Source organism: Haliaeetus albicilla, chromosome 16 (assembly GCF_947461875.1).
Source record: "Haliaeetus albicilla chromosome 16, bHalAlb1.1, whole genome shotgun sequence".
Lineage (NCBI taxonomy): Eukaryota > Metazoa > Chordata > Aves > Accipitriformes > Accipitridae > Haliaeetus > Haliaeetus albicilla.
The window spans coordinates 21,321,083-21,343,050 of NC_091498.1; the positions used below are offsets into that span (position 1 = coordinate 21,321,083).

Genomic DNA, 21,968 nt, shown 5'->3' on the forward strand with positions numbered 1-21,968 from the left:
AGTGTGTTAAAATTGTTCTGCATTTCTGTAGAGTATTTTTATATTGACATTCTTTAGTCCTTAATCAATTTAAAGCAAATATAGCTACTCATTGAAATTATGTAATTTTCTCCTATTGTGGTGAAATCAGTTTGGTTTCTAAAGAAATTGCATAAAGGAGGCTTTTTCCCATTCGTACCCAAATTGTTGCTTATACCTACTTTGGAAAGAGAGATGGGGGAAGAGAACCGAAACCACTATCAGAATGTGACCTAAATCAGGCCAAACATCTGAAGACTCTCAGATACTAAAAGCAAGCAAGCTAGATCTGACACTTAATCTAGCTTTTATTAACCAGTAGGTATTTCTGGCCTCATGTGGCATGATTTTATGTCATACAATAAAACTTAAGCAGGTCCATAGTAGGGCCACAAAAATGATCAGGGGGATGGAATACCTTTTCTATGAGGAAAGGCTGAGGGAGTTGAGGTTTTTAGCCTGGAGAAGAGAAGGCTCTGGGGAGACCTTATTGTGGCCTTCCAGTGCTTAAAGGCGGCTTCTAAGAAAGATGGTAACAGACTTTTCAGTAGGGCCTGTAGCGACTGGACAGGGAGTAATGGTTTTAAACTAAAAGAGGGTAGATTCAGACTAGATATAAAGAAGAAATGTTTCACGATGAGGGTGGTGAAACACTAGAACAGGTTGTCCAGAGAGGTGGTAGATGGCCCACCCCTGAAAACATTCGAGGTCAGGTTGGATGGGGCTTTGAGCAACCTTATCTAGTTGAAGATGTCCCTGCTTATTGCAGGGGGGTTGGACTAGTTGACCTTTAAAGGTCTCTTCCAACCCAAACTGTTCTATGATTCAATGAAAATGTTAAATGTGTTCTGCAGATTGAAAATATTTAATTATCTGGGGCAATACAAGCCATTTCAGCACCATAGAATTATTTCCCATTAGCCAGCTTCACAAGTTTAGTGAACTTAGGAAATGAATCATCATTAACAAAACATAAAAAGGACTTCAGAGATGTATTTGAATAACACGATCCCATTTGTCTGGATTCTCTCTTGTGCACTTTTGAGTAAAAATGGAAGGTTTTAAAAGAAAAGGTTATGAAAACTTAGTTCTTTTGCAAGTTCTGAGCTAGTATGGCCTTGCCACCTGGCAATAGCCTCACATGCAGCTGCAGGAATTGCTATATTATGATTGGTGAGCAATCTCATGAAGGGTTGTAAGGTGAATGGGGGTGTGGTGTGGGGGAGGTAAGCTGTATGTATGCCTATTTGTAAAATACCTGTAATCAGAAGAATCTCCAACTGGGATGTTTTTTCCTGGATTTCCTTGGTAAAAAGGAAGTGGTTTTGTTCCTGTTTTGTTTTGTTTGTTGTTGTGTTTTTAAGAGAAAAAATATGAGTAAGCATAATTTCATACTAGGTAGTTATTCTGGTTAATATAAATGGTTTACTGAAATGATTTTAATTTTGCAAGACTTTCAGGCTTAGCATTTACATGCTGTGTGTCTGAAACAGAAGTCCCACACACAGTGAATCCAAGTTAAACACATCTGTCCACAGACACATGTTTGTTTCAGATGTAAATAGCTGGATCCCTAGATTGAGATGATACTGAGTTGAATTACAAAATTTTCTAGAGATGAAGTTCCTAGATAATTTCTAGTTTCAGCATTGTTCAGATACTGTGAGAGCTGAGCCTGCTGGGATTGAAGTATTTAAAAGAGTGACACTCTCGAGCTAATCAAAAGCCTTTACTCCTTCTATAGACTCTTAGTACTGTATTTTTAGCAAGGGGAACTCTGTTAGGCCCTAAACAAACACAGAAGGACATAGCCTTCTATGTTAGTTTTATCAGGGATGAATTTGACTCAGCATCTTATCCATATTGTATACTTTATTGACTCATTTATTGAATGCAGCAGCTGTCAGAGAATTAGCTGAGAGCAGAGCTATAGGGTGCTTGCTTCAAATATACTAACTCTGATTTTCATCTAGCTCCATTAGAAAATAACAGGTTAATTACTGTTGTTTCCTAAACAACATTGGTGGAAAAGCTTAAGAAAAATAGGAGTCAGTAATTTATTTAAGTTTAAAGCTTGTTCTGATTAAAGGAGACAGTTTGCTTTGTCCAACTTTGCAGATTAGAAGCTACAGTAGAAAACTTCAGTAAGAGCTCAGCTTCTTACTCCTCTAAGGGGCTAAAGTACCTAGAGAAGCTAAAACATATACAAATGTTGTCAAAACTATTCCTACCAAAGGGTGTCTCCATCCTCAGTTAGCTTGGTAAAAGCTTTCTGATGTTCCTTACACTTGTACTTCTCTTCCTTGGTCCTGGTTTTCTTAAGTAATAAATACATTCTTAGCCAGCTCCCCATTCATCTTGCTTCCAGCAACCACACTGTAAATATCCTCACATTATGTCTTTTAGCCAAACAGATATAGAATCATGATAGCACTGTGACAAATAGAAAAAGTACAAGGCTGAGGATGTGTCAGCTAGAGAACACTCTGGAAGATGAGTCCAAACGCACAGACTTTATGGATTAATTGAAATTAGAACTTGGATACTTTCAGCCAGGTGTCTTTAATGTTTAAATATGTGTCTTTAATTATTAAAACACTTTCTAAGTAAATTAAAAAAACAGTTAAACCAAATTAATTTTGAGCAATAAGAATGTCTGATTAGAAATATAGCACGGTGTAACTGGTAATTTAAAAAGATAACTAAGATTACTTTTCCTGTGTATATCTACATAGAAGCCACAGAGAAGAGTCCAAGGATTTAAGTAAAGCAGTTTGCCTCACATAGGTAAATAAGCACTAAAGCTGTCTGCCTTTAAAGTGGAGTGAAACAATAGCTATATTCTGTGAGTCTTTATAAAAGACTCTCTTCCTTTTTCAGTACTCTAAGTTGTGTTTCCCAGTTTCACTTTTCATGGCAGTCAGAACGAATAAGGGATTGATTTCAGGTAGAATATGTACAGAAAAAAAATGCTTGTTTGGTAGCATTAACATTTGCAAAAGGGAAAACAAATGGTACGTTGCTCCTTCACAAATATTAGTGACATAGACCATGGTGTTTGGGTGTACTAAAAATGGGAAAAAGGTAATTTGTTCTTTATTTAGCACAAACTTCATTTTTATTCTGTCTTTTTTGTCTTTTCCTGGCTTACATTTTCCTCATAAATAAAAGATACAGCTTCCTATTTTCATATTTGTACCCTTCAATTAATAGTAAAAATATAATGCACATTTGTTTCTTTAACAACAGATTTGAGTGGCATCCTTAACCTCTGTATTTTCCTAGCAACGACCATGGATACCATTAATTTCTTCAATGTAAGCATTATTTTCTAGGGAATGGATAATGAAGTTTGGTAGGCAACAGGTGTTGTCACATCAAGCGACTAAGATGAGGAAGAACTGATACAAAGCTAGATTATATTATGGGTAGGAGATTATCTATCCTCCTACCTGTAATCAACCAACACTATACTCTTCCTGTTTAACACACAGCTGTTATCTACAGATAATTCATTGCTAAGAGAGTCACTCGCAGAAAAGATACTTTCTTTCAGAAGACTACACTTAAAGGGACTGACGATTGCTTTGCACTCTGTGAATTGTTAGGAGCAGTACAACATGAGGAGGCAAGGCACAGAAAGATGCCAAGAACAGTTATACTCCATTTGAATTGACTGGAGGTGAGCTTTGGGTGCAGAGTGCTCCCCTCTAACTGTTATTTCTTTACTGTGTTAGCAAAAGTTGCAAAGTAGTAGAAGCCAAGTTACAGAAGACAGATTTTATCTGTAACAAGCTTCATCCTGCCCTAATTGTATTATAACTGCTACAGAAACATCAGATAGAATACAGGCAAAAAAACCCCAACCCAACTGGGCATGTACTCTACCTTCTAGCAGCTATGTTTTGGACTTCTGAAGTCTTTTCTCTCCTCTTATCAAAGTTGCATAAACCCTCTAAATGTCTGAGTGTAATCTTATCTAGTTCAGTGTGGCCTCTTTACCCTACCTTGAGCACCTGTGTGAAAGTGGAACAGGAAATTTAACTCTATACTTGCTGGAGATTGTTGTCACTTCTCAGTGGAAATAAGAACAAAAAAAGTCTGTTAAAGAAATGGTAATTCATGTTCAGGTCCAGTGACTGCCCAGATCTGCAGAAGTTCTGAGTAACATACAGCATTTGAAGATCTGATATTTGTGTTGCTGATACATTAAACTCATTAGTGACTTCCTCCATTCTGATAGTGGTCTCTTTCCACAGATCTTTGCAGGACAGATGGGTTTCACAAGTTAAAAGTTATCACAGTCAAGGATATTTCAACAGAAAACACATCCTAGTTGGTATGGCAAAATTTGATCAGTCAATTATTGCTCCTTTATTCAAACTGCTATTTCATTAATTTACATGTTTTAGGGAGAAAGAATCTAAACAAAGTCTTCAGGCTTCTTTGAAAAAATGCAGAACATCACTATGGTATTTATGTTTTCAGATGTGAATTCATATCAAGAATATTATCTATTTATTATATCTGATGAAATTTAATATAATTTTATTTCCAATCCCTGTAAATATTACTAAGAAGCATTCATTGTTTTCCTTGGGGTTTAGCCAGCTATCAAGAAAAAGAGAAAAAACCCCTGCTTCAGTATTTATACTCTAGGCCAGCAAAGTCTCAGAATCAGTGAACCTCAGGATTCAAAAGAAGCTTTTGCAGCTACAAACTTTACCAGAAAGTAAACAAACAAAACTGATGTCAGAAGGCTCACTCCTCAGTCTTGCTAGAGCTGATCTTAAAAGGGTTGTCACTGATGCTTCAAACTGTTTGTTCTTTTACAAGATGCAAAATTGTCACTTCTGCTGTCCCCTCTCAGAATTGCTGTCACTGAGCTCTTGAAGGAAAATCACTTCTAATGCAACTAGGGCTGCCTGGAAAAAAAAGAACTGAGAACACTGTTGGCCTTCTTTTGATGTCAATTGATGATCTAGCCTCATATGATGCTATTTCCTTTGTATGGTGTTATAACCTATTACAGATAACAACTGTAACTATCTGTAATTAAAAAAATATGGTCAGACTACTATAATACTGGTTCTTGCTTTCATTGACTGTTTTTTAAGAGGGAGATTTCAAAGGGGTGCTCTTGAAGGACAACATACTGCCTCACAGGCAGGATATGCCTGAGGTGTACCTGGCTAAGAGGACAACAAACACACGAAGTGGGATGGGTATTTCCTACTTACAAGGAGAGAGTACACAACTTGCTTTATCTCAGTTTTAAGTATGGTTACTTAGACAGGGAGTTTAGATCTCCAGATCTGTAGGTACAAGTATACAAAATGTGCTTGCACCAAAATGTCTTTTTTATTATGCAGTTGCAGGATTTATGCAGGCCTTATAATTACTAATTTTTGAAAGAAATTTTAGAAATAGACAGTGAAAGCAAGGTTTGTAGTTTGGGTGGTAAAAAAGGAAGAGAATAAGCAGCGTATACCATACTGACATCTAATTGAAGAATGAGTGGCATTACTACCTTGCTTATGATGTTGTGAGTAGAGTTTATGGTGCATTTAGCTTGATAACCTTTGCTATTAGGCCAGACTAAAAAATGTTTGGGGCTACATATATGCATAACATATGTTTTATTATTAATTGCTAAGACAATTTCTTGGCTATTCACTGGTGCATAATTTAGAGAAAAAGATAGAAAAGAGTAGTCACACTTCATACAGGGCATGTATAAATACTCACCAGAGCATCTCCTTTTCACATTCTCCACAATGGAGTAACCATAAGTAACCAGGATTACTGGATCTTGGTTGGGAACAGGAAGTATTTTGGTTTCTTGTGCAGCATGAAGCATTGGAAAATGTGAAATGCAGAATAATCTGTTACTGTCACAATACACCAAGTAAGATATATTGTCTTGTACATTGGCAACATAAGATTTGTTTGCAGGTGGTGAGTATTGTTAAGTAGATATGTTCATAAATACCAGTTCCTTTCAGTTCATCTTACAAATTAGACGTGATCTTTGCAATGTAATTGGCAGCACATCTTTGAATAATGTTTAAGCCACTAGTGACATGGAAATATGAAAGTGGGGAGACAGTGTACTACGTTCACAATGAATTAAGAGTTCAAATTTATTATGTTACATTTCTTGTGACTCATCAAAAGAGATCAAAATTAAAAAATGGAGTGAAGAGCAGAGCTCAAATTACAGGTGCATGTGACTGAAATTAATAGCTCAAGCTATTTTGTTCCCCTGTACTCGACACTGGTGAGGCTGCACCTTGAGTACTGCATTCAGTTTTGGGCCCCTCACTACAGGAAAGACATTGAGGTGCTGGAGTGTGTCCAGAGAAGGGCAATGAAGCTGGTGAAGGGTCTAGACCACAAGTCTTATGAGGAGCAGCTGATGGAACTGGGGTTGTTTAGCCTGGAGAAAAGGAGGCTGAGGGGAGACCTTATCACTCTCTACAACTACCTGAAAGGGGATTGTAGTGAGGTGGGTGCTGGTCTCTTCTGTCATGTGGCTGGAGATAGGATGAGAGGAAATGGCCTCAAGTTGCTGCAGGGGAGGTTTAGATCGGATATTAGGAGGAACTTGTTTCCTGAGAGGGTTGTCAGGCATTGGAACAGGCTGCCCAGGGAAGTGGTGGAGTCACCATCCCTGGAGGTGTTCAAAAAATGTGTAGACAAGGCACTTCAGGACATGGTTTAGTGGGCATGGTGATGTTGGGTTGACGGTTGGACTCGATGATCTTAAAGGTAGAGGGGGTTGACTGCATGTTTTTCTACAGTCTCAAAATTGTGGATGTGTGTAGAAAGACCTAGGAACAATCCTTTTCATCCCAGACAATCTATTCTTTGTTGACGGATCTCTGTAAACAGCAAGTGTCTTCTAAGTGATGTGTCCCTCAGCCTTTTTATCATATAGGTGGTAGGAGCATAGGTGATTCAATTATTAGAAATCTGTAAATTACTATTATACAGAAAGTACTGTAATGAAACAAATCAATTTGCATGTCAGTAGATTAATACTGGTTGAATGAATTACCACGATTCATATGTCAAAATCTTCACTTGTGTGTCCTTCATTTTTGTCTGCTTTTGCTTTTCTAGATATTTGTGTAGTTTCTATCACTGTAGTGTCTGAACAACATAGAAAAATCAGTACTGTAAATTCCAGTGTTATTAAGACCTTTCATGTAGTAATTATAATTTATGTCCTGTTTAAGCATGTATCACATTACTGTAACAAGGACATAGGGGCCACAGTGCAAGACCAAATGAACATGTAGGTAATTAGTCTGTATAGCAGTCTCTGCAACTGGGGAAGGAAGATTGAGAAATAAAGGCGTTGTCTTAATGGAAAAATTAGTGCTGTTTAAGTACGAAGTTATGGGATATTCTGTACAAATGTACGTTATGGACAGTGAAAGGGTATTTTTATGCCAAAAGGCAAAGGTGTGTACAGTATCTAAAACTACCCCTAAATTAAATCAGAGAACATTTCAGAAGCAGGATATATATGACTAGATGGATGATATGCTGCTTCTGATACTGAAACTTTAATTTATTTTTGTAAAGCACTGCATTGTGGAATGTGATTACACCTTTGGATTTTACTATGACTGTCTTTGTTCGAAGTAGTTTAATCCATATTCAAAGTGGGAAAAGCTGCCTTTGCTTTCTGTGTGGTAAGAATGTTTATACTGGGAGTTAGTTCAGAATTGGTATGGTGGTCTGAATTGAGGCTGGTTTTCCTTTATGTTTACTTCCTTATGTAGACAAACCCCAGGTAAGTGCATCACACAGGAAGTCTGTGGAGTTACTCTAGATTTATGCTGGTGTAACAGGATACGAGAGAAATTTTATGACTGTTTCTGTCCCAAGCAGGTGGAATACTGTTAAGTGACAGTTCCAACAGGAGCAGATCTTGGGAAGTACTGTTTTAAAGGCTTTGTTAAAGAATATTTTAAAGAAAGGTTGGAAATGGCAGGAAGAGGAGTCACACGTCTTCTTTCAAGTTTAAATAATGCATGAATAGTGCATTACAAGTCCACATTGCTTATAATGCTGGAATGCAATCCAGTGGCCTCTGTTCTCCCAGTTTTAATGTAGACTATTTAAATTTAGATTATAAGGGAAAAGGATCAATGTCAGTACTGCTCCAAAAAGTACATACTTCCAATCTGTGCTGGACTTGTAGTATACTACCTATCCTTGGCTTGTGACCTTCCTGTTCTACCTCTGAAGTACTGAGAGAAAAAAATTGTAATATTGAAAGAACTGAGAGAAGAGACCTTATAAATGTGTTAAAAGGCCTCAGTGCAATTTTAAAGCTCTTCATAACAAATAAAACACACGTGTGGACTTACTGCCTCTCCACCAGTGTAGTAAATGTCATCAAACTTTCCATTAGTATCATACTGTGTTTTCCAAGAAGAGAAATGCCATCATGTTCATGCAGTTCAATTTTTAAAAATCTTTCTCTCTCTCTCTCCGGCTTCCAAACACTATTGAGGGGGCTGGACAAAGTTAAACACAGCAATTCAAAAGCCAGATCCATTAGCCAAGATGGAATTAGACTTTTTGCTAAAAGAAGAAGAACGATAAAAAATATTGACAGAGTGAGCAGACTGAAGCTTTCTTTAATTTAGATATTGTAGTTTCTTCATATCACATATTCCTGGAATAGATTTCACTGGATTGATTTTTTTCTGGCCTAACATTTCCCTTTCTTCAATAGCCTTATGTTCCTTTCTGTATGATACATTAGATACATTAAATAATTTTGTTCCATTCTGTAATCAGTATTTGTTAGCTTCCAGGAGTCAGATCTTATTGCTAGGCAACTAAACAAGAAATCTCCATCTTTGTGTTAAGCAGTTTGCTGTATCAATGACTGACCCTATGCTTATCTATACATATATCTATCTATAAACTTACCTAAGTGCAGCTGTAAATGCCAAATGTAAACATGCTGCATATATTATGCATACTGAATTTATCTTGAAACTGAGTTGTTAGTAGTCAAAACAGCTTGGAAAAAGACACAGATTTTTCCCTCCCCTTTTTACATGTATTTCCTTCACATGCAACTAGCTTTAAGGGCAGCCTTGGTGCTGAAAATTACTTTTGTATTTTGGGCTATTAAAAGAAGACCTATTTATATATTAACCACTACAATTTATATCTTTTTACATCAGGATACCTCCGTATTTTTATTAATGTCTCTGAAAGATTTTGATTATTGTAATTCTCTGTTTGCAAGTTTTCCAAAGGAATTATGAGACAGATGAGTTAGTTTGAAAAACCAACAGCAGGGCTTCAGTAGATTGTACAGACAGCAGTCTTTCTGCAGTTTTAACAAAGCTTATACATTTAATATTTTAATGAGTTCATAGCTGCCATCTTGGTGCTTGATTGCATTTCCAGTGCCATCCAGCTTATTTTGTTGATCTTCTAATAATATGTCCTCAATAACATCATAGTCTTATTACTAAGGATTTATTCTTCTTTTCTTCAGTGTCATTTTTATAGCTAGAATATTACTGTTCTGCCATGGAGAAAAAGGCTTCTTATGTCCCACATTGGCATGACCTTTTTTTTAAAGCTATTTTATATTGATTTTTAACCAGTTCATGTCATGCTTTTAACATGTATATTCCTACATGTGATGTGGGAGTCTTAGTTTTAGAATTGTAGAATTAAGGTCAGAAAGGATGTGTGGAGGTCATCTAGTTCACAGTCCTGCCCAAGGCATGGTTAATCGCAGATGCTCAGGGCCTTGTCCTGTTTAGTTTTGAAAATCTCTACAGATGGAGTTTGTGCAGCCTTTCCAGGGCCTTGCTGCAGTGCTTAGCCACTCTCATGGTGAAGATTTTTTTCCTTGTGCACAGTCAGAATTGCCTTTTGTTCTTTCCCTGCGCACCTTGGAAAAAGTCTGCTTTTGTCTTCTCTGTAACTGTTCTCTAGGTGGTAGAAAACCGCATTGAGGTTCCTCGCAGCCTTTTTTTTTTGCTTGCTAAACAAACCCAGTTCTCTTAGTCTCAGCTCATGTAATGTGCTGCGGTCCCCTAGCCATTGGCGGAGGCTGCCTCTGGACTCCTTCCAGTTTGTCTTTCTCTCTCCTATACCGAGTGCCAAACCTGGACACAGTATTCCAGTAAAGGGTATTCTGGATGTGGCCTCACAAGTGCTGAGCAAAGGGGAATAATAGCTTCCCCCAATATGGTAGCTATGCTTGTGCTAATGCAGTTGGGTATGTGGTTTGCCTTCATCACTGCAGAAGTGCATTGCTGACTCACGTTCAACTTGCTGCCCTGTTCTATACTGGTGTTTAGAAGCTCCCATCTCTGTCAGGGCCTCAATGTGCTTGGATCCACACAAACACCGTAATGAAACCAAGGTGACGAGGAAGCGAATCTTACAGGCATTGCTTAGGCATGCTACTGTCACCACCCCTTAGATGATTACTTAATTTAGCTGGCTGAATGACTTAGCCAGTTTTATAAGTAAAAGCTTTGGACAGAACAGGCCTCTTCCAATACCCAGTTCTGTGTTTTGAATTACACTTTAAACCAGCTTCTGATCCTCAGTATCTACAGAAGGAGCTTATGGATACTCTTTCTTTATTCCGACTGGCTCATATAGGTACACCTACAGTTGGTTAGTATAAATAAAGGAACTGAACTGATCCATTTTTTGTTCTAATTTTGGTTCAGCGGTGATTAAAGTTGTTCCGCTGTCCTTCCTGTTCAGATCAGAAATAGATTGGTAACTGACTCATGTTAGAAAATATAGCATTTAAAAATAGGAATGATTGCATGCTGTGGGTGATCCCATGGAATGGGGCTTCAGGTGGAGGTAGGGTTTAAACCCTTTTTTTCTGCTTTGCTGTCATAGCACTGCTATTATTTGCGTTTCCGTACACAGCACCACTGCTTTTCTCACCTCTTCAATCTCACTTGCCATATTTAGTAACTGAGGCAATCTGGCAAGTACAGTTGAGGAGATGAAGAAAAGCTGTAGGTCTGCACTATACTTAGTGTTTTAGTGGTGCTGTCAGCTGTGCCAAGTATGTGGGAGATCGGAAGGGAGATGCTGAAGCCCTCTGAGTCTTGCCCTCCTGGAAGTAGCATAGACACAGGTGTTTGTACTGTGACAGACATTGTTAGTTTTGTTGAGCGGAGGGAAACACAGGCTGATGGGGCCAAGTGGGGACTTGGAGTGTACTGGTGGCAGTGATAGCACACTATTGCTCAGGTTAGCCCACGTGACAGTTTGTGGTCATCACATATCAGTTGACTGAGTGCACAAAGAAGGCAGACCGTGTAGCAGAGGACACAGAACATGTGGAAATAGCATACATTGCTTTAAAAGCGGCAAACCTCATTTCAATCGTAAGTTCATATCCAGACTAAATAAGTGCATTTTATTAATCTATCAGATTTCTTAGTTCTTTCTCACTGATTTAGCTGTGATTTCTAAACCTGCATTTTTTTGTGGTGCTTCAATGGAGACATGAAGCTGTTTGCCACAAAAATAGTCTGAAATGAGTACATAGGTTTTTAAACTTCAGGTAAAATGTGTTGGAGTCACAGTATAAGCATGATAGCAGATTCTAAACATGATAAAAAGAACTATGTAAACCACACATTCAGTATATTCATCTTTGTACATGCAGATAACATGCATGTACGTGCCTGTAACATACCAGGTTGTGATTGCTAGAACTTGGAGTTTCCATCTTGAACCTCCTGACGTACATGAATCTAACTTGCACCAATTCCTCCTATGCAAACAAAAAGATCTATTTTAAAAATAATTTCATGAAAGGAAATTTTATTAAGAGGAAAGCTGAGATGGAAGAAGGAAATATATCCTGCTGTGCAAAATATCCTGCTGTGCTCCAGCCTCCCCACTGCCCTGAGCTAATAATGCCCGTGTCTACATTAGCAACTAGTGTTGTGCAGTAAGATCCGATCTATAGTTGGTGCTGAGAACCTGACATCCACATTATATGTGAGTGGGGGTAAAGGAGGGAATCTGCTTTGAACTAGCTCCGGTTTGCTCCGGCGAACTGAAAGTCCATTAATAGTTGGAGCACATTAGATGCTCTGCAGAGTGCATCTTTCAGCTTTGTTTCATTTGGGGGATATCTAGTTGTAGTCTCTGATCTGTGCTGTGTGAAACAAAGGTAAGAGGGAATGAACAGGAGATTCACTTCAAAAGGTTACTCCTGGTCTGAACTTACAGACTCATGTAGATGCATCCATTGATTGGATGGTTTGAAAAGCTAACATTCAGCCAGACTGTAGGGAATTAGTACCTTCTCCCCTTTGAAAACAAATTATCTCTATATTCACTGATGCTGAAAAAAATTATGCCAGTACATATTCTCTGTGCTAGGATGAGAGAGAGGGAAACATGATAGAAAATAAGGGTGTCCACAGTGGAAGCTACTTGTTAACTTAGTAACAAAGGACTAACCTGCTAAGTGATGACATTCTGTTTCAAAATTAAAATGGAGTGTACATGGACAGAAATGTATCTTCTATATATGTGATTTTACTGTTTGAAAGCCTTCACTATTTACCTTTTTATAAAGCTACAACTAAAAGAACTTTCCCTGATCTAAAATTTTTTATTCTCCACAATCTGAAAACTGGTAGATTTAGGACCTTGCATGAAATCCAGTACAAGACTTAATTCTACAGCATTAGTTGCAGACAATACAGTGAGACTATTGCTACCTTTTTTCTTCTGAGTTGTTACTGTAAAATACTGCAGCCGTGAATACAGAGAAATATGATAGTTCTGTAATAATGATGGAACAGAGGAAGGTTATGTAATTCAAACATTTGTGAAAATAGTAGAATTATGGATTTCTTGCCAAGGCTTGTCTTCTGAGACTGCGGTTGTCTACAGGAGCTCTAGCACAGAAGCCCATGAGGAAAGATGATATGAGGAGGCTGATTCTGCAGTCTTATTCAGATGAAGCAGGACTTGCTCTGAGCAGTGAATACATTCATTTTCATGAGGTAGCCTAATAATGGAATACTAAAGCACAATGGAATCGAACCCTACATCTTAAGCGGTCAAACTCTGTTTAAATAACTGAACGCACAATGCTTTATTGTACTTATGTTTGGCATGGTTCTCAATGGAAACTGGTAATGTAGTACATACAACATAGGTAAAAACAAAAAGACAGAGGCCATTTCATTTTTTACACAGATGTTGCTAAAAATAAGTAATTGATCAAGTGAGCAGAGGTAGTGAGCCATATAGAAATTTCTTACCAAAGTTTTTACAAACCTTAGCACTATAGCTGCAGCATTTATGTAGCTTTAAACATGAGTATTATTGGCTTTATGTAAAGGAAATCAATCCGTAACTAAAAAATTGTATTTTAAAAAATACGTGTAAAATAAGCATTCTTTAAACTCAAACTTTCTCTCCCCTTTTCTGAACCACTATATATTGGTGGTCCACATGTGGTACTTCCTTCAGCACTACGTCAGCATGTCTGCTGGTCAGTGGGAGTTTTGCCAGAGTACAGTCTAAAGCAGGTTTTGGCAACCCATGATTGCAGATTAGGAAGGCTGGCAGCAGAGCTATCATGGGGTTAGGAGCCATAACATATTGAGGGAGTTGGCCAAGAGAACCGATATCTTCTTCAGAACTCAGCAGAAATCCCTGACTTGGGAAGTCCCTTCATCATACTGCTGATTTTAAGATGATCTGGTAAGCAGCGTTTCATTTGTTTGAGTTGGAGAGGTTTTTAAATTCTGCTAGGTTTCTGTGACCATCCTCAGCCTCTCATTTGGGAAAGAAGAGTATAGTCTAGTGCAACACATTTGAAAAGTCTCTGACCCCTGAGCATTTGAGCTTTGATATCTTACTGTGAACATCTACTTTTTAATTGTATGTAGGGCCTGAGTAATTCTAACCATTGCTTGATTATTAAGTGCTACTTGGTCCCTCAGGCTTGTTTTTTGAAAAAAGGCTATGGCATATGCAGGAATTAATTAATTCCCTGCAGGCCTTTGTATTCTCTTCAACTCCTGGTCTGATTTTCTGGATCTTTCTGCCTGTTCATATGTATTCAGCAGCTAAGTAACTATGGTTAAAAAAAAAAAGTCAATGTAAAATACAAAAATGGCATTTCCCTCCTCCCACTTTTCATAGGATAACTGCAATGGAGAGGGTCAGGAATTTTCCTGCCAGCTGAATTGATACCTATGAGAACAAATAACTACACTACATTTTTTGCCCATGTCATCTTTGTTCATTATTATTGATTGAAATGAAGCTTAAAAGTACGTTTCTTCTGAAGCCTTTTGAGAAATGGTGGCTCTCAATACACATTTAAGGCTGAAACATCCATCAGCAGCACTGTAAAGATGGTGAATTAGTTCTGCTGAAATATGTGTGACACCTCTGAGAGCTCCTCAGTGTGTCTGATGATGAAATCAGGTTACTTTAAAATTTTGCATACAGATGGAGGAGAAGAAGAAAAATTTCTGTGCAATGAGACAATTTATGGCAATGAGTAAGTGTAATACGCAGGTTAAAAGCACCTTTTTTGAGAAAGCAGCGAAGAAGAAAGTATAACATTGTGTCCTGAGGTCTGACCCCACAAGTACTCACCTTTACAAAAATTATCCACTGTGCAGCCCTGTAGAACTCAGAGAGACTTTCCTGGGGAAAAATTCTTTGTGCTTGAGTATAACTTCACTAGTTCCAGAGGGCTGTGATCTGTTTATTTAGTTCTGTGAAACTTATTTAACTTCAAATACAATTGGAAGTATATTCCAATTGTAATTAAACAATTACAAGTAAAAGCAGAAATCATCACAAAAGGTATATTTATATGTTAAGAAAAAGAAAACTTATTAAGTCTGCAAACGAAAACATTTAAAAAATAGGAATTGCCTCAGAATTTAAGTTACCTGGGCTTAATTGTTTGATCTGAAAAGTAGGCAGTATCAATAAACGAGATCCAGAAGAAAAGATTTGGACCCAAAAGATTTCTGTTTATTGAAATTTGTGTGAATGTGATTGAATAGATGACTCTCAGATACACTCGTGCATTTAGACACACGTGATACAATATGCTTAGTTCATGTGCAGATGTATACGCTACTCAAAAGCACATCATTAGCTATATCCTGAATAAGTGAAGTCTTACGACAGATGTGACAGATGTATACAAGTAAAGGCAAAGTAAAGTTGTTGCAAACCAGAAACATTTGCTAATTGTTCTACTGTCTGTATTTGGACAAGTAAAAAAACCACTTTTGGAAGTAATTACTAATTGGGGGTGTGTGGGGTGTGTGTGTCTAAGACAAATGTCCTTGCAGTTTTCAGAAGTACTAAACAGTCAAGATCACTAAAGTTGAGGATTTTGAGTTCTTAAGGAAACTGACTTGATATTTTTGGAAATCAACTTTTTCATATAAGCCTAGTACACTTTAAAATCCTAATTTCACTCACCTCTGAAATGTTTTGCCCTAACCTTAACAGAATGATCATAGCCTATAATCTCAAAAGAATATATTCTGATGACTGAAGAACTCATGTAGAAAATACTTTGTTTTTTTTCTCAGTAGTAAAAGACAACATATTTTGTGCTGCTTTTTTTTTTTTTCTTCAAGGTGATATTTGACATCTGTCAAGTTGAAGGTCCTGCACAAGAGTGGAAGTTAGTTTACCAACAATTAGGTGTTACAGAAATAATTGATTTCCAAGTGCATGGTCATGTTTATGAAGTCTTAAGAAGATAATTTTCATTAATTTCTATTCCAGAAGGCAGCAGTACATATTTAAATTAAAAAAAAAAGTGTGAAGAATAAAGACAGGTATGCTCTGGTAATATATACAGGTTATACTTACTGATTTGGTTAATATATTATGTACAGATAATGTGTAAACTCCAGTGAAGTAGAACAAAAGCTTTAAAGATACTCTTATGATCTAATTTATGATATTCATAAATGTTATCACTGAGGAAGTAGAAAGCAATTTTTCCTGAACTTCACCTCCATGAATAACTGTTGACAAAAAGCTCTTCAGGATGAAATGTCACATCTTTTTTTTCCTGTGGCTTCTGATTAAGTCCTACAATCAAAATGTTAGGGTGACTAATTTTTTGTTAGGAGAGAGTTTATATGTCTACATGCCCAGAAGGTTTTCCAGTTCTCTGTGACTCTGAGGCCACAATATGTGATGGTAGTAAAGGAAATTGAGGTAGTATTTGCGCCTGCTGATACAAACACAGCTGTACCACCTCTTAGTAGTTAGATAAAATTTCTGTCTGCATAGTTCATATCTGGAACCAAATATCAAAGATGACCAACGTTAAATTTGTTGTTTAGTTTAGGTCCAGTGTTCAGTTTGTTTCCTACTGTAGTTTTCTGTGCTTATATTGGCAATCCCCACTTGCTTAAAAACAACTTAAACAGATAACTTATTTGCCTCTGCAGCTTAATAAAATAAACTCAAAAACAATTTTCTTTTCTCAAATACAGTTATGTCTTTATGGAGCGCATTGCTGCATAAAAGTACTGAGTAGGGTTGTGATTTTTTTTGTTATCCTTCTAGCCAACCTGTCTAGGATGGCAAAAACTTTTAATTGTAGATCAGGCCTTATTGAGGATTTTTGCAAAGATTGGATTAATTTATTACAGTATGTAAAGCAAACGTAATTTTGACTCATCCTGTGTATAAATAGCTCCTCTAAGGTACTAGATTTTTCTCAATTACTCAGATTACCCATATGTTTCTTAGGTTATAAACACATTTTTTTATATAAAGAAGAAGGAGGATTGATTCTGACATTTTCTCAGTTGTGTGCAATGACACTTGAAATTTTAACAGTCTACTTCCAGCTATGGATGTTGACTCAGGCATGAGATTTTCAAAAAGCATGCTTACTTTAGAGACTAGTTTATCATGTTTCCATCTGTTGGATAAATATTTTTGTGACTAAGTGTAAAACCCCAAATACGTGTCATCCCAGATGCTCAAGAAATTTTTCATCTGACTGCTGAAAAGCAACAAGATGAGATAGAAAATCCTTTCAAAACACCTGCCAAGCAAGACTGTACACTCCTGTCTCAGGCAACTAGAAACTGCAGATTACAGCTGGAACTGTATCAGAGGGTAGTCACCTGAGATTTTGGACTTCAACAATCCAGAGATTAAAAACAGCAATCCGTGTGACAGTGAGGACAAATCTTACTGATAGATAGCGTATGATTACCCAGCAGGTGGGAGATGTAAATCAGTGGCCTGGAGAGAATCGGGAGATATGAGAATGGCAGAGGGTTGTACGCTCAAGTGCATGCCCTCTGCAGCTGAGTTCCAGGAAATCTGACCTTGGGTTATTTTGGATTCTGGCTGATAGAAGCCTTTTCCTTGCTGTCTGAGCACTGTGGCTGAAGAAATTTGCATTTCTACTTTTTGCATTTTATCCTGCTGGCTTTACCAGATAGGATTGATCAGAGCAGGTGAGACTGAAATCCCATTGTGTAAGCTCCCTTGCTGGCATGCAGAGATTTCTTTGTCCCTCACAGGGATTATTTGGTAGATAGATGTGGTGGGTTGACCCTGGCTAGATGCCAGGTGCCCACCAAAGGCATTCTGTCACTCCTCCTCCTCAGCTGGACAGGGGAGAGAAAATATAACAAAGAGCTTGTGGGTTGAGATAAGGACAGGGAGAGATCACTCACCAATTACTGTCACGGGCAAAACGGACTCAGCTTGGGGAAAATTAACTCAATTTATTACAAATCAACCAGAGCAGGGTAATGAGAAATAAACCCAAATCTCAGAACACCTTCCCTCCACCCCTCCCTTCTTCCTGGGCACAACTTCATGCCCGGATTCTCTACCAACCCCCTAGTGGCGCAGGGGGATGGGGAATGGGGTTTACGGTCAGTTCATCACACGTTATTTTCTCCCGCTTCATCATCCTCAGGGGCAGGACTCCTCACGCTCTTCCCCTGCTCCAGCGTGGGGTTCCACCCACGGGAGACAGTCCTCCACGAACTTCTCCAACGTGGGTCCTTCCCACGGGCTGCAGTTCTTCACAAACTGCTCCAGCATGGGTCCTTTCCACGGTGTGCAGTCCTTCAGGAGCACACTGCTCCAGCGTGGGTCCCCCATGGGGTCACAAGTCCTGCCAGAAAACCTGCTCCAGTGTGGGCTCCTCTCCACAGATCCACAGGTCCTGCCAGGAGCCTGCTCCATCCCGGGCTTCCCACGGGGTCACAGCCTCCTTCGGGAACCCACCTGCTCCAGTGTGGGGTCCTCCACGGGCTGCAGGTGGATATTTGCTCCACCGTGGACCTCCATGGACTGCAGGGGGACAGCCTGCCTCCCCATGGTCTTCCCCACGGGCTGCAGGGGAATCTCTGCTCCGGCGCCTGGAGCACCTCCTCCCCTCCTTCTGCACTGACCTTGGTGTCCGCAGGGTTGTTTCTCTTACATGTTCTCACTCCTCTCTCCGGCTGCCGTTTTCCATCCCAGCAACTTTTTTCCTTCTTAAAAATGTTATCACAGAGGTGTTACCACTATCGCTGATTGGCTTGGCCTTGGCCAGCGATGGGTCCGTCTTAGAGCCAGCTGATTTTGGCTCTCTTGGACATGGGAAGCTTCCAGGAACTTCTTACAGAAGCCACCCCTGTAACCCCCCCTGCTACCAAAACCTTGCCACACAAAGCCAATACAATAGACCTTGGGAAGTGTTCCTTCAGGATTCTAAAAATATATGTTAATTTGTAAATACACCTCTTTTTCCCTTCCTGCATTCACCGAGATAAAATAACACTCTAGTGGTACATTCTCTGTAATCCTTCTGTGCCTTCTCTTGAATAGATCTGGAGGGATCTGTTGCTCAAATAGAAGCCTCCTCTGCAACACCAATGTGCTTACATTGATACTGATTTTTTTCCTTTTTTTATATTGTGTCTATTGATGTATTTGCCAAGGAAAAAGCAAAATCAGTTAAAGTAGAAGAGATTAAGTGAGTATGACAGAAGAACAACTTTATACTCTTGACTACTCAACAGCAGGTTGATGAGAGTAGGTAAGGACAAATTTGGTTTGTTTTTTTTTTTGAGTCAGTTATGAGTTTTACTTAATGTAGCCACTAGGAGACTTGGTGACCCTATGACCCTTTTTATATGGTGTGATTTTAACCATGCAGTTTTCCTCTTTTCTCTGGCAGGGTAACCTGAAAAGCAGGTTTCTTTTATTTTGTATTTAAGTTTGATTCTAACCAAGGCAGTGAATAACTATGGTCTTGGTGTAAGTTGCTGCTGTTACTTTCCCAATACTTTCCTGATCTCTAGCTGCAGAATAGGAATGTGAGACTGGAAGTGACTCTTTGGATCATAGAATCCACCTCTCTGCTGCAGCAGGCATCACATCTCATAAAACCTGTTAAAAAAACCCAGTCTCAGTCTTGAAACTACTTCTTCGCCCACCTCACCTGTACTGGGATATCTTACATTGTTTTAAAAATGCTATTCATGAACTTCAAAGGCCTCAGCTTTGCTCACTGCTAGCAGAGAAGGCCTCTCTTCATAATAAGCTTCCTCTCCTCTAACAGCACTACTGCTGAGTAAGCTTTTTTTCAGTTAATAAAATGCAGGATATACGCATGAAAATATGGTGTGTAGCTGTTTGTTTCTTTCCGATTACTCCTGCTAGAATGCTGTTCTGCGACCCCACTGGTGAGAAACCCCATTTCTTTGTCCAGCCTTCACGGCTAGTCAGCCTGTGCTTGAAAGGTAGTTACCCAGCTTGCAGACTTGATCGTGCAGTTTCTTGGACTGTCAAAACTCTTCTGGGGAGGTTAGTTTAAAGCTTTGTTTAAGATATGTCTAAGATTGCTCACTGAGGTGAGTTATGGAATGCACAAACTATTATTTTGTCAATATGTGTTCCGTAAAGAATGTAGGAATAGGGTGGAAGATCCAGGGTTGCTAAATAACACTATAGCAGGGGAAGAAATGCTTGGCTTTTCTGAGTATTACAGGCTGAGACTGATTACAGAAGCCTTGTAAACAGGAATATTTCAGGACATCTCGGTTGTATGTTTAAAGTCAGCATTATGGAATTCTTCTCATCCATAGGGAGGATTTAATTTTAGAATGCATTGAAAAGTAGTGTTAATGTGTCTATGATAGCTTTTCTAATTCAGTGAAAAAAAAAATGCTTCAAGAATGATTCTATGATTTTGTGAAAGGAAGTAGCATGACCTGAACCGATGTCTTCTGGCTAGAAACAGGAAAGAGAAAAATCTCTTTAGAATTTCTGTTTTCCAGCTTTTTTTCTGATTCAGAACTTCCATTTTCTTCAGTGTTTATCTCAAATGAAATTCTAAACATGCAGAGGTTTGTCCATCCATAGCCATGCTATTAAATTGTTCTCAGTTCTACCTGATTTCCTGGACTGATACCATAACAATCTGCATTGATTCCATAATTTATGAGTAGCATTATAACTAAAGCAAATTGCTTTATTTTTATTTTTTAAAATTAAGGTTTAAGTAGATTCCATTTTCACCTGGTATTCTAAGGATTCATTACCGGCCTCTGACAAGGGAAATACTATGGATTTTTTAGAGAAATGCAACATAAACCACATAGTTCCAGAAATACCTGTCTAGCACTATATTTTTTGGATTTATGCGCTAGTAATCATGGAGTCGTTCAGAGGAAATTTTACTCATGAGGTAGGATGGGGCTCTTTCATGTATTCCTTAGAGTTGCTTATTGATGCTTTCAGGCCACAGATGCACAAATTACTGCTTTTGGTAGGGTTCTGGCAAAGACAGTTTGATCAAAGTGCATAGAAGGGTAAAATTTAATGCTGTAAATGGGACTGTGTACTTCTGAAATTTTAAAATGGCTCCTTGGGGCTTAGTAACTGAGGAAACCTCCTCTGAGTCCAGTCGTTCATCCACACCTTTGTAACAGAATTGCAGATCATCTCAATAATCCTCTCTCTTATCCTAATATCAAATATTGGACATTGCTTCTACATTCACGGAGTCCGTCAACAGTATTTAATATTTTTGGCTGCAAGGGGTAGCAGCTGTAGATGGAGTTTTTATTGTGGGGGAAAGTTACAGGGTCTGTTCATGTGTTATTCTGCCACATGATGTCCTCCTAACCTAGGTTAGAATCATCGAATGCATACAGTCCAATTTCAATGGTAAAATTCTGTAACATTCAGACATGTATTTATTTAAAAGGTATCAATCTTGTTACAGACTATTACTCTAATCAGAAGGATCTATGTCATTTTTTTCAGTTGCTGTATATGAGTTGTGAACATTTCTTCTGAGTCTGAGCATTATACATACAGCCTTATAAATACCTGCTTTAAAATCCAAAGCTTAAGAAACTTAAGCATTTTCATTTTGTCCTACTGTAATAAACATAGTCCAGTTTAGTGTTATTGGTACTGCTCACTACTTTGTACAAATATTTTGTGCTAGTTGTGTATTTATTGCACCAAGGCACGATTTGAGTGTTGCACACATTATGTGAGAGTTGTAATTAATCTTGTTATGAATAAATGACTTTGAGCAAAATTTCTAGTAGTTGTATTTGAGGTATGGCACAAATGCAGACTTTAAATTTAGATACAGCATACTACTTGTCCTTTAATTTGTACCATGTTATTTTTTGCTTAAATTTTTTGTCAAAAACAAGTATACTTTTTAATACTAATGTAGCATATTTCTACTTGAATGGTAGTTTTCTGTCGGTTTATAAAAGTGGAGGGGTAATCTCACATCTTCCTATTCCAAATAAAGGAAAATATTTAAACTAAAGAAGAATCTCAGCAGCCTTAAGAATTTCGGTGATAGTGCTGAATACCTGCATCCACTGGAGGTCAGTAATGCGTTGATGCAGTGT

At 38.2% G+C, this 21,968-nt stretch overlaps 1 long non-coding RNA gene across 4 annotated transcripts in view; it reads left to right on the top strand.

The window, feature by feature from the left end:
- The window catches only part of LOC138689289 (uncharacterized), a 350,596-nt gene that overhangs the window by 5,961 nt on the left and 322,667 nt on the right, over positions 1-21,968 (top strand). Inside the window, exon 1 of one of the 4 annotated variants that reach the window (XR_011328160.1) lies at positions 8,547-8,654. The exons of the other annotated variants lie outside the window; for them this stretch is intronic. This is a non-coding gene — a long non-coding RNA (uncharacterized lncRNA). Of the gene's footprint in view, positions 1-8,546; positions 8,655-21,968 lie in introns of those variants that run through there. 4 annotated transcript variants of the gene reach the window in all.